The sequence below is a fragment of the Oncorhynchus nerka genome, linkage group LG26, assembly GCF_034236695.1.
Source record: "Oncorhynchus nerka isolate Pitt River linkage group LG26, Oner_Uvic_2.0, whole genome shotgun sequence".
NCBI classification, from domain to species: domain Eukaryota; kingdom Metazoa; phylum Chordata; class Actinopteri; order Salmoniformes; family Salmonidae; genus Oncorhynchus; species Oncorhynchus nerka.
In genome coordinates, this window is record NC_088421.1 from 42,141,211 (window position 1) to 42,154,114 (window position 12,904).

At 41.5% G+C, this 12,904-nt stretch overlaps 1 pseudogene; it reads left to right on the forward strand.

The window, feature by feature from the left end:
• The first annotated feature begins 885 nt into the window (after nt 1-885).
• LOC135564883 (NLR family CARD domain-containing protein 3-like) lies at nt 886-12,152 on the forward strand (annotated as a pseudogene).
• Nucleotides 12,153-12,904: the final 752 nt, after the last annotated feature.

The following is a 12,904-nucleotide window of genomic DNA, read 5'->3' on the forward strand; positions in this document are numbered from 1 at the left end:
CATAAATGCTATGCTATTCAGCAGTTGTCGATGACACTTATCCCGATATTAGGATTGCAGCCATAACAAGTTAAGGACAGTATAACAAAGTAACTGTATCTTTGAAAGTGTGTCAAGTTTACATCTAAATGTTGTATAGAATATATGATTAAGTATGATAATTACTCAATCTCTACACAAGAAGAAGAAACTCACTAGGCCAGTCTGCAGCTGTATATGTAAAGTAGTCTAGAACTTGCCTAAAGGAAATTCATAAAAAAATCTACAATGTGATTTTCTGGATTTTTTTTCTAATTTTGTCTGTCATAGTTGAAGTGTACCTATGATGAAAATTACAGGCCTCTCTCATCTTTTTAAGTGGGAGAACTTGCACAATTGGTGGCTGACTAAATACTTTTTTGCACCCCTGTATGTATATATATATATATATATATATATATATTATTGTCACAAAGAAGTACTGTAGTACTTCTGGGTTTAACACAGTCAAATGTAACAAATAACTATTTATTACATATTTCTATGAGAGTGAGGCAGATGTATAATATATAAAATATATTTTATTTTCATTGAACAACACAATGCCACGATGACATAGTGAAACAAACACACCAATTGCTTTCATAATTTATTTAAATAATAAGATCAAATGTACTAGCATTTCCCAAAAATGGATATATATCATTTTGGAAGGAAACGTTTCTCATGTTTCCCCATCTGAGCTTAGAATGAGATTCCTAATGTTTGTGTTGAAGTCCAATCAAGCAGGAGAGACCAGCCTCCCCTGTACCCAGCTGTGTGTCCATGAAGAGTGGCTGTTCTATGCTTGAACCTATAAAGTTTAGAGAGGGAGACTTTTCTACTGAACAAAGGTAAGAAAAACTCATGGGTCAGTGAGTTAAACAACACTGTCTCTAGTCATTTCTGCTCTCCCATTTTCCCATTTATTTTTGTGGTGTTCATAATCCATAGGCTAATCCTTTTTTCAATTTTCATAGCCTTAAAAAAATATTTAACAAACACAACATTCCCTGTATGTGTGATTCTTAGTCCAGAACTCCCAGAAGACTTTGAAAGTCACAGGGAGGATGAGGAAGTGGTGAATGCTGAAGATGAGAAGCAGGAGAGCAGTGCCATAGAGAGGGACATTTCTGACACACTGGAGAAAAGTAAAATCTGTCTGCCTCATGTTGAATGCTGTTTTGTAACAAACATTTAAAAGCTGTAGCTAAAGTACAGATAAAGTAGCTGTGTAACTCAATGATATTGTAGAAGCCTTAACACCCAGTGACCTAATCAAATAACAGGAGGGATGTGTTGTGTTGATTCATTTAGTCAGAAAGAGGAGAGATGAGAGATAGACAGAGACACAACATTAATGATAATATCAATAATACAAATATACTCTGTCACTCCAGTGTGCAATGATTATGAAAACACTTAAACATTTATACAGTCAGTTAAGAGAAGAAAATATTATAATGTACAACTTTATAACACATTCCTACAATACTGTAGGCAATAAAACAGACGTATTATTAATATCCTCTGTGTTATTTCTAGATTCAGATGATCTTGCTGTGATTTGCCAACGTGAACTCAAACTTAATCTAAAGAAGAAGTTTCAATGTGTATTTGAGGGGATCGCTAAACAAGGAAACCCAACACTTCTCAATAAGATCTACACAGAGCTCTACATCACAGAGGGTGGAACAGGAGAGGTCAATAATGAACATGAGCTGAGACAGATTGAGACAACAACCAGGAAACAAGCAAGACCAGAGACTGCAATCAAATGTAATGACATCTTCAAACCCTTAACTGGACAAGACAAACATATCAGAACTGTGCTGACAAAGGGAGTCGCTGGCATTGGAAAAACAGTCTCTGTGCAGAAGTTCATTCTGGACTGGGCTGAAGGAAAAGCAAATCAGGATGTCCAATTTGTTTTTTCATTCCCTTTTCGGGAGTTGAATTTGATGAAAGAGGAAAAACACAATTTGATTGAACTTCTCAATCACTTCTCAACGGAAACTAAAGAATCAAGAATCTCCAACTATGACAGGTACAAAGTTCTGTTCATCTTTGATGGTCTGGATGAGTGTCGACTGCCCCTAGACTTCCAGAAAAACAAGATCTGTTGTGACGTCACAGAGTCAACCTCAGTGGATGTTCTGCTGACAAATCTCATCAAGGGAAATCTGCTTCCCGCTGCTCTCCTCTGGATAACTACCCGACCTTCAGCAGCCAATCAGATCCCTTCAGGGTGTGTTGACCAGGTGACAGAGGTACGGGTTCAATGACCCACAGAAGGAGGAGTACTTCCGGAAGAGATTCAGTGATGATGAGGACCTGGCCAGCAGTATCATCTCACACATAAAGACATCAAGGAGCCTCCACATCATGTGCCACATTCCAGTCTTCTGTTGGATTTCTGCAATAGTCCTTGAACACATGCTGAAGCATAAGAGAGAAGAGATGCCCAAGACTCTGACTGAGATGTACACACACCTTGTGGTGTTTCATACCAAACAGAAGAATGAAAAGTATCTTGGGAAAGAAGAGACAGGTCCACACTGGAATCAAGAGAGCATTCTGTCACTGGGAAAACTAGCTTTTCAACAGCTTGTGAAGGGCAATCTGATTTTCTATGAAGAAGACCTGAAGGAGGCTGGCATTGATGTCAATGAAGCCTCAGTGTACTCAGGATTGTGCACACAGCTCTTTAAAGAGGAATGTGGGCTGTACCAGGACAAGGTGTACTGCTTTGTGCATCTGAGCATTCAAGAGTTTCTGGCTGCTCTATATGTATTCCTCTCATTCATCAACAACAACGAGAATCTAATGGCCAAACCACAATCAACATCCAGCAACTTTCTTGCTCTGTTCAGAGACAGGCGTGAAGTTACTTTCTACAAGAGTGTTGTGGATAAAGCCTTACAAAGTGAGACGGGAAACCTGGACCTTTTCCTCCGCTTCCTTCTGGGCCTCTCACTGGAGTCAATCAGAAGCACTTACGAGGTCTACTGACAAAGACAAGAAGCAGCTCACAGAGCCATGAAGAAACAGTCAAGTACATCAAGGAGAAGATCAGGGAGAATCCCTCTCCAGAGAGGTGCATCAATCTGTTCCACTGTCTGAATGAACTGAATGACCATTCTCTAGTGGATGAAATCCAAAGATATCTGAGCTCAGGAAGTCACTCTAGAGGCAAACTGTCACCTGCACAGTGGTCAGCTCTGGTCTTTGTGTTGCTGACTTCAGAAAAGGAGCTGGATGTGTTTGACCTGAAGAAATACTCCAGATCAGAGGAAGGTCTTCTGAGGCTGCTCCCAGTGGTCAAAGCATCCAGAGCTGCTCTGTGAGTACATCAAATTACATTTAGGAATAAATATTTACTTCAGAGAAAAATATGTATTATTGATAAACTGAATCAATGCATTGATGTTCACATTAGTATAACATTGTGCACATAACATTCTAGGAGACTGAAGATGAATCTATATGTTTTTTAAGAGACTAAACCTAATGCCATTGTCCTTCTACACTACTTAAATGAACAGTGTGTTTGTGAAATCATGATGTTCTCTCTGTCAGGCTGTCAGGCTGTGGAGTCACAGAGAAAAGTTGTGCTTCTCTGGCTTCTGAAGTTCTGAAGTCAAACTCCTCATACCTGAGAGAGCTGGATCTGAGTAACAATGACCTGAAGGATTCAGGAGTGAAGCTGCTCTCTGTTGGACTGGGGAATCCCCACTGTAAACTGGAGACTCTGAGGTCAGTAAATAATGTACTGTATGTATAATGTATTGTGTTATTTTTAAGTCCCTTTTATTATAAATAAGAATATAATGTGTTTCTCAACATTTCCATATGTAATATAGATGCTACCATGATTGTAGCCTTCCTCAGGGAATCGTGAATAATTATGAGTGAGAAAATGACAGATGCACAAATATCATACACCCAAAAAATGCTAACCTCCCCCTTTATTGTAATGTTGAGAGGTTAGCTGTCTTGGGGGTATGATATTTGTGTTTCTAACTTTCTCATTCATCATTATTCACAATTAATTCAGGACTATCCATAATCATGGTAGCATCCACAATAATGTAGAAGTGTTTAGAAACATATTCTATTCTTATTTATAATAAAAATGACTCCAAAATAACACAATACATTATTCACCATTCATTTATACTGGGCACAAAATAATCTGAAACAACCAAAACAAACAGCTAATGCATCCAACCAGTTTGTAGAGTCACAAGCTTCATGTAATAGTTGCATGCTAGGAATATGTCATTTTCTAAACAGATCAACCTATATGGATGAAAAAAGCCTCAAATGAAAGATAGTCTGCACGTCAGCATCACAGTCATTGTATCATTTCAAATCCAAAGTGCTGGAGTACAGAGCCAAAACAACAACACATGTGTCACTGTCCCAATTTTGTCAGGTTTTATTATTTTTGGGAGGCAAAAGTTAGAATTCTACATCCACTTTGACATTAGTGTGTTTCGTGTAGATCATTGACAAAAAATGTTTTTTATTTTTATCCCACTTTGTAACACAACAAAATGTGGAAAAAGTCATAGGGGTGAATCATTTCTGAATGCACTGTATCAGGTTTAAGGACACTGATATATCTAAAAGTCTTTTCACCACCAAAGAATAGCAGTGTGATTTAAAAAAAAAGTTTTACTCCTTGCAGGCTGTCAGGCTGTCTAGTCACAGAAGCAGGCTGTGCTTCTCTGGTCTCAGATCTGAAGTCAAACTCCTCACACCTGAGCGAGCTGGATCTGAGTAACAATGACCTGAAGGATTCAGGAGTGAAGATGCTTTCTGCTGGGCTGGGAAATCCCACTGTAAACTGGAGACTCTGAGGTCAGTATTCCTATTCCTAGTCAACAAGTGATAACTGTTCACCAGATCCTCAACAGGCACACACAGTCCACACCATACAGTATGTGTTTGGACAGTGAAGCTCACAGTTTTAAATGTGTTGCTCTGCTCCAGCATTTTGGATTTGATATGTTTCATATTAGGCGACAGTACATAATGTCCGTTTTTATTTGAGGGTATTTATACATCTGTTTTACCGATTAGAAATGAATCACTTTATATATCTAGTCCTCCCATTTGGAGAAGTTGTAATTATTTGGACAAATTCATTTAGTCAAAAGTTTAGTATTTGGTCCCATACTCTTTCCCTGCAGTCATCCGGCGCCGACAGAGATGGCCGCCTCGCTTCACGTTCCTAGGAATCTATGCAGTATTTTGTTTCTTTACGTGTTATTTCTTACATTGTTACCCCAGGAAATCTTAGGTTTTATTACATAGAGTCGGGAGGAACTACTGGATATAAGAGCAACGTCAACTCACCATCATTACGACCAGGAATACGACTTTCCCGAAGTGGATCCTGTGTTTTGCCCACCACCCGGGACAATGGATCGGATCCCAGCCGGCGACCCAATACAACGACGCCGTAAAAGGGGCAGACGAAGCGGTCTTCTGGTCAGGCTCCGGAGACAGGCACATCGCGCACCACTCCCTAGCATACTACTCGCCAATGTCCAGTCTCTTGACAACAAGGTAGAAGAAATCCGAGCAAGGGTAGCATTCCAGAGGGACATCAGAGACTGTAACTTTCTTTGCTTCACGGAAACATGGCTCACTCGAGACACGCTATCGGAGTCGGTACAGCCAGCTGGTTTCTTCACGCATCGCGCTGACAGAAACAAGCATCTTTCTGGTAAGAAGAAGGACGGGGGTGTATGCCTTATGATTAACGAGACGTGGTGTGATCATAACAACATACAGGAACTCAAGTCCTTCTGTTCACCTGACTTAGAATTCCTCACAATCAAATGTCGACCACATTATCAACCAAGAGAATTCTCTCCGATTATAATCACAGCCCCCCAAGCAGACACATCAATGGCCCTGAACAAACTTTATTTGACTCTGTGTAAACTGGAAACCACATATCCTGAGGCTGCATTCATTGTAGCTGGGGATTTTAACAAGGCTAATCTGAAAACAAGACTCCTAAATTCTATCAGCATATCGATTGTGCTACCAGGACTGGTAAAACCCTTGATCATTGTTATTCGAACTTCCGCAACGCATATAAGGCCCTCCCCCACCCTCCTTTCGGAAAAGCTGACCACGACTCCATTTTGTTGCTCCCTGCCTATGGACAGAAATTAAAACAGGAAGCTCCCGTGCTCAGGTCTGTTCAACGGTGGTCCGACCAATCTGATTCCGGGCTTCAAGATTGCTTCGATCACGTGGATTGGGATATGTTCCGCATTGAGTCAAACAACAACATTGACAAATACGTTGATTCGGTGAGCGAGTTCATTAGCAAGTGCATTGGCAATGTTGTACCCACAGCAACTATTAAAACATTCCCAAACCAGAAACTGTGGATTGAAGGCAGCATTCGTGCAAAACTGAAAGCGCGAACCACTGCTTTTAACCAGGGCAAGGTGACCGGAAACATGACCGAATACAAACAGTGTAGCTATTCCCTCCGCAAGGCAATCAAACAAGCTAAGCTTCAGTATTGAGACAACGTAGAGTCGCAATTCAACGGCTCAGACACAAGAGGTATGTGGCAGGGTCTACAGTCAATCACGGATTACAAAAAGAAAACCAGCCCCATCGCGGACCAGGATGTCTTGCTCCCAGACAGACTAAACAACTTCTTTGCTCGCTTTGAGGACAATACAGTGCCACTGACATGGCCCGCTACCAAAACCTGTGGACTCTCCTTCACTGCAGCCGACGTGAGTAAAACATTTAAACGTGTTAACCTTCGCAAGGCTGCAGGCCCAGACGGCATCCCGAGCCACGTCCTCAGAACATGCGCAGACCAGCTGGCTGGGGTGTTTACGGACAATTTCAATCAATCCTTATCCCAGTCTGCTGTTCCCACATGCTTCAAGAGGGCCACCATTGTTCCCGTTCCCAAAAAAGCTAAGGTAACTGAGCTAAACGACTACCGCCCATAGCACTCACTCCTGTCAACATGAAGTGCTTTGAGAGACTAGTCAAGGACCATATCACCTCCCCCCTACCTGACACCCTCGACCCACTCCAATTTCCTTACCGCCCAAATAGGTCCACAGACGACACAATCGCAACCACACTGCACACTGCCCTAACCCATCTGGACAAGAGGAATACCTATGTGAGAATGCTGTTCATCGAGCTCAGCATTTAACGTCAACATAGTACCCTCCAAACTCGTCATCAAACCTGAGACCCTGGGTCTCGACCCCACCCTGTGCAACTGGGTACTGGACTTCCTGACGGGGCCGCCCCAGGTGGTGAGGGTAGGTAACAACATCTCCACCCCACTGATCCTCAACACTAGGGCCCCACAAGGGTGCGTTCTGAGCCCTCCCCTGCACTCCCTGTTCACCCATGACTGCGTGGCCATGCACACCTCCAACTCAATCATCAAGTTTGCAGACGACACGACAGTGGTAGGCTTGACTACCAACAACGACGAGACGGCCTACAGGGAGGAGGTGAGGGCCCTCAGAGTGTGGTGTCAGGAAAATAACTTCACACTCAACGTCAACAAAACAAAGGAGATGATCATGGACTTCAGGAAACAGCAGCGGGAGCACCCCCATATCCACATCGACGGGACAGTAATGGAGAGGGTAGTACGTTTTAAGTTCCTCGGCGTACACATCACGGACTGAATTGGTCCACCCACACAGACAGCGTGGTGAAGAAGGTGCAGGAGGCTGAAGAAATTCAGCTTGTCACCACAAGCACTCACAAACTTCTACAGATACACAATCGAGAGCATCCTGTCGGGCTGTATCACCGCCTGGTACGGAACTGCTCCGCCCACAACCGTAAGGCTCTTCTAAGGGTAGTGAGGTCTGCACAACGCATCACCGGGGGCAAACTACCTGCCCTCCAGGACACCTACACCACCCGATGTTACAGGAAGGCCATAAAGATCATCAAGGACATCAACCACCCGAGCCACTGCCTGTTCACCCCGCTATCATCCAGAAGGCGAGGTCAGTACAGGTGCACCGAGAGACTGAAAAACAGCTTCTATCTCAAGGCCATCAGACTGTTAAACAGCCACCACTAACATTGAGTGGCTGCTGCCAACATACTGACTCAACTCCAGCCACTTTAATAATGGAAAAATTGATGTAAAAAATGTATCACTAGACTCTTTAAACAATGCCATTTAATATAATGTTTACATACCCTACATTACTCATCTCATATGTATATACTGTACTCGATACCATCTACGGCATCTTGCCTATGTCGTTCTGTACCATCACTTATTCATATATCTTTATGTACATATTCTTCCTCCCTTTACACGGGTGTGTATAAGGTAGTTGTTGTGAAATTGTTAGTTAGATTACTCGTTGGTTATTACTGCATTGTCGGAACTAGAAGCACAAGCATTTCGCTACACTCGCATTAACATCTGCTAACCATGTGTATGTGACCATGTGTATTTGATTTGATTTTGATTTTACATCAAGCTTGTGACTCTACAACCTTGTTGAATTTTCTGTTTGATTTGGTGTTAAATGAACAGTGTGTTTGTAAAATCATGATGACCTCTTTGTCAGGCTGTCAGGCTATGGAGTCACTGAGGAAGGCTGTGCTTCTCTGGTCTCAGCTCTGAAGTCAAACCCCACATCTGAGAGAGTTGGATCTGAGTAACAATGACCTGAAGGATTCAGGAGTGAAGATGCTCTCTGCTGGACTGGGGAATCCCCACTGTAAATTGGATACTCTGAGGTCAGTTAATTAATAATGTATGTACAGTGTATTGGGAAAGTATTCAGACCCCTTGACCTTTTCAACATTTTGTCACGTGACAGACTTATTAAAAATGATCATCAATCTATGTACAATACCCAATAATGACAAAGCGGAAACAGGTTTTTAGAAATTTTTGCAAAAGTAGTAAAAATAAAAACAGAAATACCTCACATCACTATTCAGACCATTTGCTATGAGACTCGAAATTGATCTAAAATGTATCCTGTTTCCATTAATCATCCTTGAGATGTTTCTAAAACTTGATTGGAGTCCACCTGTGGTAAATTCAATTGATTGGACATGATTTGGAAAGGCACACACCTTTCTATATAAGGTCCCACAATTGACAGTGCATTGTCCGTAGAGTTTTGAGACAGGATTGTGTTGAGGCACAGATCTGGGGAAGGCTACCAAACAATTTCTGCAACATTGAAGGTCCCTAAAACACAGTGGCCTTCATAATTTTTAAATTGAAGAAGTTTGGAACCAGCAAGGCTCTCCCTCATGCTGGCCGCCCGGCCAAATTGATCGGAGGAGAAGGGCCTTGGTCAGGGAGGGGACCAAGAATCCGATGGTCAGTCTTACAGAGCTCTAGGGTTCCTCTGTGGAGATGGGAGAAACGTCCAGAAGGACAACCATCTCTGCAGCACTCCACCAATCATGCCTTTATGGTAGTGGCCAGAGGGAAGCCACTCCTCAGTAAAAGGCTCATGAAATCCTGCTTGAAATTTGCCAAAAGGCACCTAAAAACTCTCAGACCATGACAATTAAGATTATCTGGCCTGATGAAACCAAGATTGAACTCTTTGGCCTGAATGCCAAGTGTTACATCTGGAGGAAACCTGATACCATCCCTATGATAAAGCATGGTGGTGGCAATATCAAGCTGTGGGGTTGTTTTTCTGCGGCAGGGACTGGGAGTCTAGTCAGGATCGAGGGAAAGATGAACAGAACAAAGTACAGAAAGATCCTTGATGAAAACCTCAGGACCTCAGCCTTGTGTGAAGGTCACCTTCCAACAGGGCAAAGACTGTAATCACACAGCCAAGACAACGCAGGAGTGGCTTTGGAACAAGTCTCTGAATGACCTTGAGGGGCCCATGCCAGAGCCCAGAACCCTTGAACCCTTCGGAACATACAGCTTTCCTCTGTGACGAGACAGCGTGACAGCCTGAAAAGAGTCAAATCATATTAAAATCACAATGCTTTTCTTGTATTTAATCAATTTTGGAATAAGGCTGTAACATAACAAAATGTGAAAAAGGGAAGGGGTCTGAATACTTTCCCAATGCACTGTATAATTAATTGTGTTCTTTTATATTTTATTGTAAATAAGAAAATAATATGTTTCTAAACAATTCTACTTTCAATTTAGATGCTACCATGATTATGTGAATCGTGAATAATGATAGATCGTTGCCAAAAAATGACAATTAAATCCATTTTAATCCCACTTTGTGGACACAACAAAGTCAAAGGGGTGAACACTTTCTGAAGGCAGGTTTCAGGACACTGATATATCTGAACATGTTGTTCAAATATACCGCCACTCTATTTTCAACACCAAAGAAAAGCACTGTGATTTTAATATGATTTGACTCTTTTCAGGCTGTCACGCTGTCTCGTCACAGAGGAAAGCTGTACTTCTCTGGTCTCAGCTCTGAGGTCAAACCCCTCACACCTGAGAGCTGGACCTGAGCTACAATCACCCAGGAGACTCAGGAGTCAGACTGCTCTCTGCTGGACTGGAGGATCCACACTGCAGACTGGAGAAACTCTGGTATGTAGAGGGTTTTCATCAATGTTCATATCAGACATGTTTGAGTTATTAGGCTAGTTAAGACAAACATTCTTACCACCCCTTGGACATTGTTATATGCTGACTGTGTGTGTGTCTGTGTGTGTCTGTGTGTTTTGCGTGTGTACGTGTGTGTGTGTGTGTGTGTGCGTGTGTGTGAGTTCACGTGTATCACTCAATGACTGTTCTTCTGCTTACCACTACAGTGTGGAACATGGTGGAGAGTACACAATGAAACCTGGGCTTAGAAAATGTGAGTGTTGACTTGTGTGAAGAATATGACTAAGAATAAGTCTTAGTTCAAATTCATTCAAAGTTAAAGACCACCATCATTACTTACATGGTCATATTAAATATAAGCTGTAGTTCAACAGAAGCAGAAATCAGAGACACCAAAGTTTAGAAAGAGTTGCTTTGACAATGTGTATGGCGTGTTCGTGTTACATAAGAAATGTGTGTGTGTGTGTTCATGCATGCATATGTGTGTGTCAAGTTACCTTACTTTATCCTGTAGATACATAGAAACATCTACATTAAATTAATTAGTGAAAAGTGAGTTCTAATGTGAATGATGAGGATTTCTAATATTGTGTCTGGTGTCATCCATCAGATGCCTGTGATCTCACAATGGACCCAAACACAGTAAACAGACTCCTCTCTCTGTCTGAGGAGAACAGAAAGGTGACATGGAGGAGAGAGGAGCAGCCGTATCCTGATCACACAGATAGATTTGAGGACAGGGAACAGGTGCTGTGTAGAGAGGGTCTGACTGGGTGCTGTTACTGGGAGTGGAGTGGAGTGGAAAAGGGGCTGTTATAGGAGTGACATATAAAGGAATCAGCAGGAGAGGAGAGGGTAATGACTGTGTCATTGGATTCAATGACAGGTCTTGGAGTCTACAATGCTCTGACAACAGTTACCATGCAAGGCACAATGATAATCTCACTACAATAGCCATCCCCTCCTCCAGCTCCCACAGAGTAGGAGTGTATCTGAACTGGCCAGCCGGCACTCTGTCCTTTTACAGAGTCTCCTCTGACACACTGACCCACCTGTACACATTCCACACCTCATTCACTGAGCCCCTCTATCCAGGGTTTAGGGTTTGGTATGACTCCTCAGTGTCCCTGTGTCAGGTGTTCCCTGTGTCAAACACAACATGATGTTTCACTCTTAATTCTGGTCATGTTCAGTAAGACACACTGGAGCAACAATGTAGAATATCTCTCTAGTGTGTAAACATATGATTGTAAATATTCATGAATAAACACCATTGAAGTTGACAGACATTGTCAACTAGAGTCAGTCATTAATAGAATGAATCACCACACTGTGTTGTAAAAACTGTTTTCATTTAGAAATCACTGATCTTGTTGTTATTGGACTTCTTGGTGTTTGTAAATATTGTTGTCTGTAGAATGTTAATTTGTCAAATTCTTGACACAACAATCTTGTTTTTGTTTAAACTCAATTCCACTGAATGAAATATACATGTGCCAGATGTGACTAATAAAGTTAATCAACCAGATGGAAGAAGAGAGGTGTAAATGTTTTAATATTGATCAGAATATGACAGTACAGTAATAGATGGAAGAAGAGAGGTGTAAATGTTTTAATATTGATCAGAATATGACAGTACAGTAATAGATGGAAGAAGAGAGGTGTAAATGTTTTAATATTGATCACAATATGACAGTACAGTAATAGATGGAAGAGAGGTGTAAATGTTTTAATATTGATCACAATATGACAGTACAGTAATAGATGGAAGAGAGGTGTAAATGTTTTAATATTGATCACAATATGACAGTACAGTAATAGATTGAAGAAGAGAGGTGTAAATGTTTTAATATTGATCACAATATGACAGTACAGTAATAGATTGAAGAAGAGAGGTGGAAATGTTTTAATATTGATCACAATATGACAGTACAGTAATAGATGGAAGAGAGGTGTAAATGTTTTAATATTGATCACAATATGACAGTACATGGAGTACAGTAATAGGGGTTCAGTACATAGAAATGGGACTCATTCAGTTGAAGAGGAAGCTGTTATGATCACACACACACAGACCTTAACCATGTAAAATGTCAACTTCAATGAGGTCGTAGCTGTATTGAAGTGGTGTGTTTTCAGTGAATCTCCTTTCTCTATCATCTCTGGTACAACACCCTCTGTGGGGTCAGAAACATTCAGGGGAAATGGAAAGAGATCATGTGACGTGATTTCCTCTTTTGGACATTAACAAAGCAACACTCCATCTGAACTACTCCACAT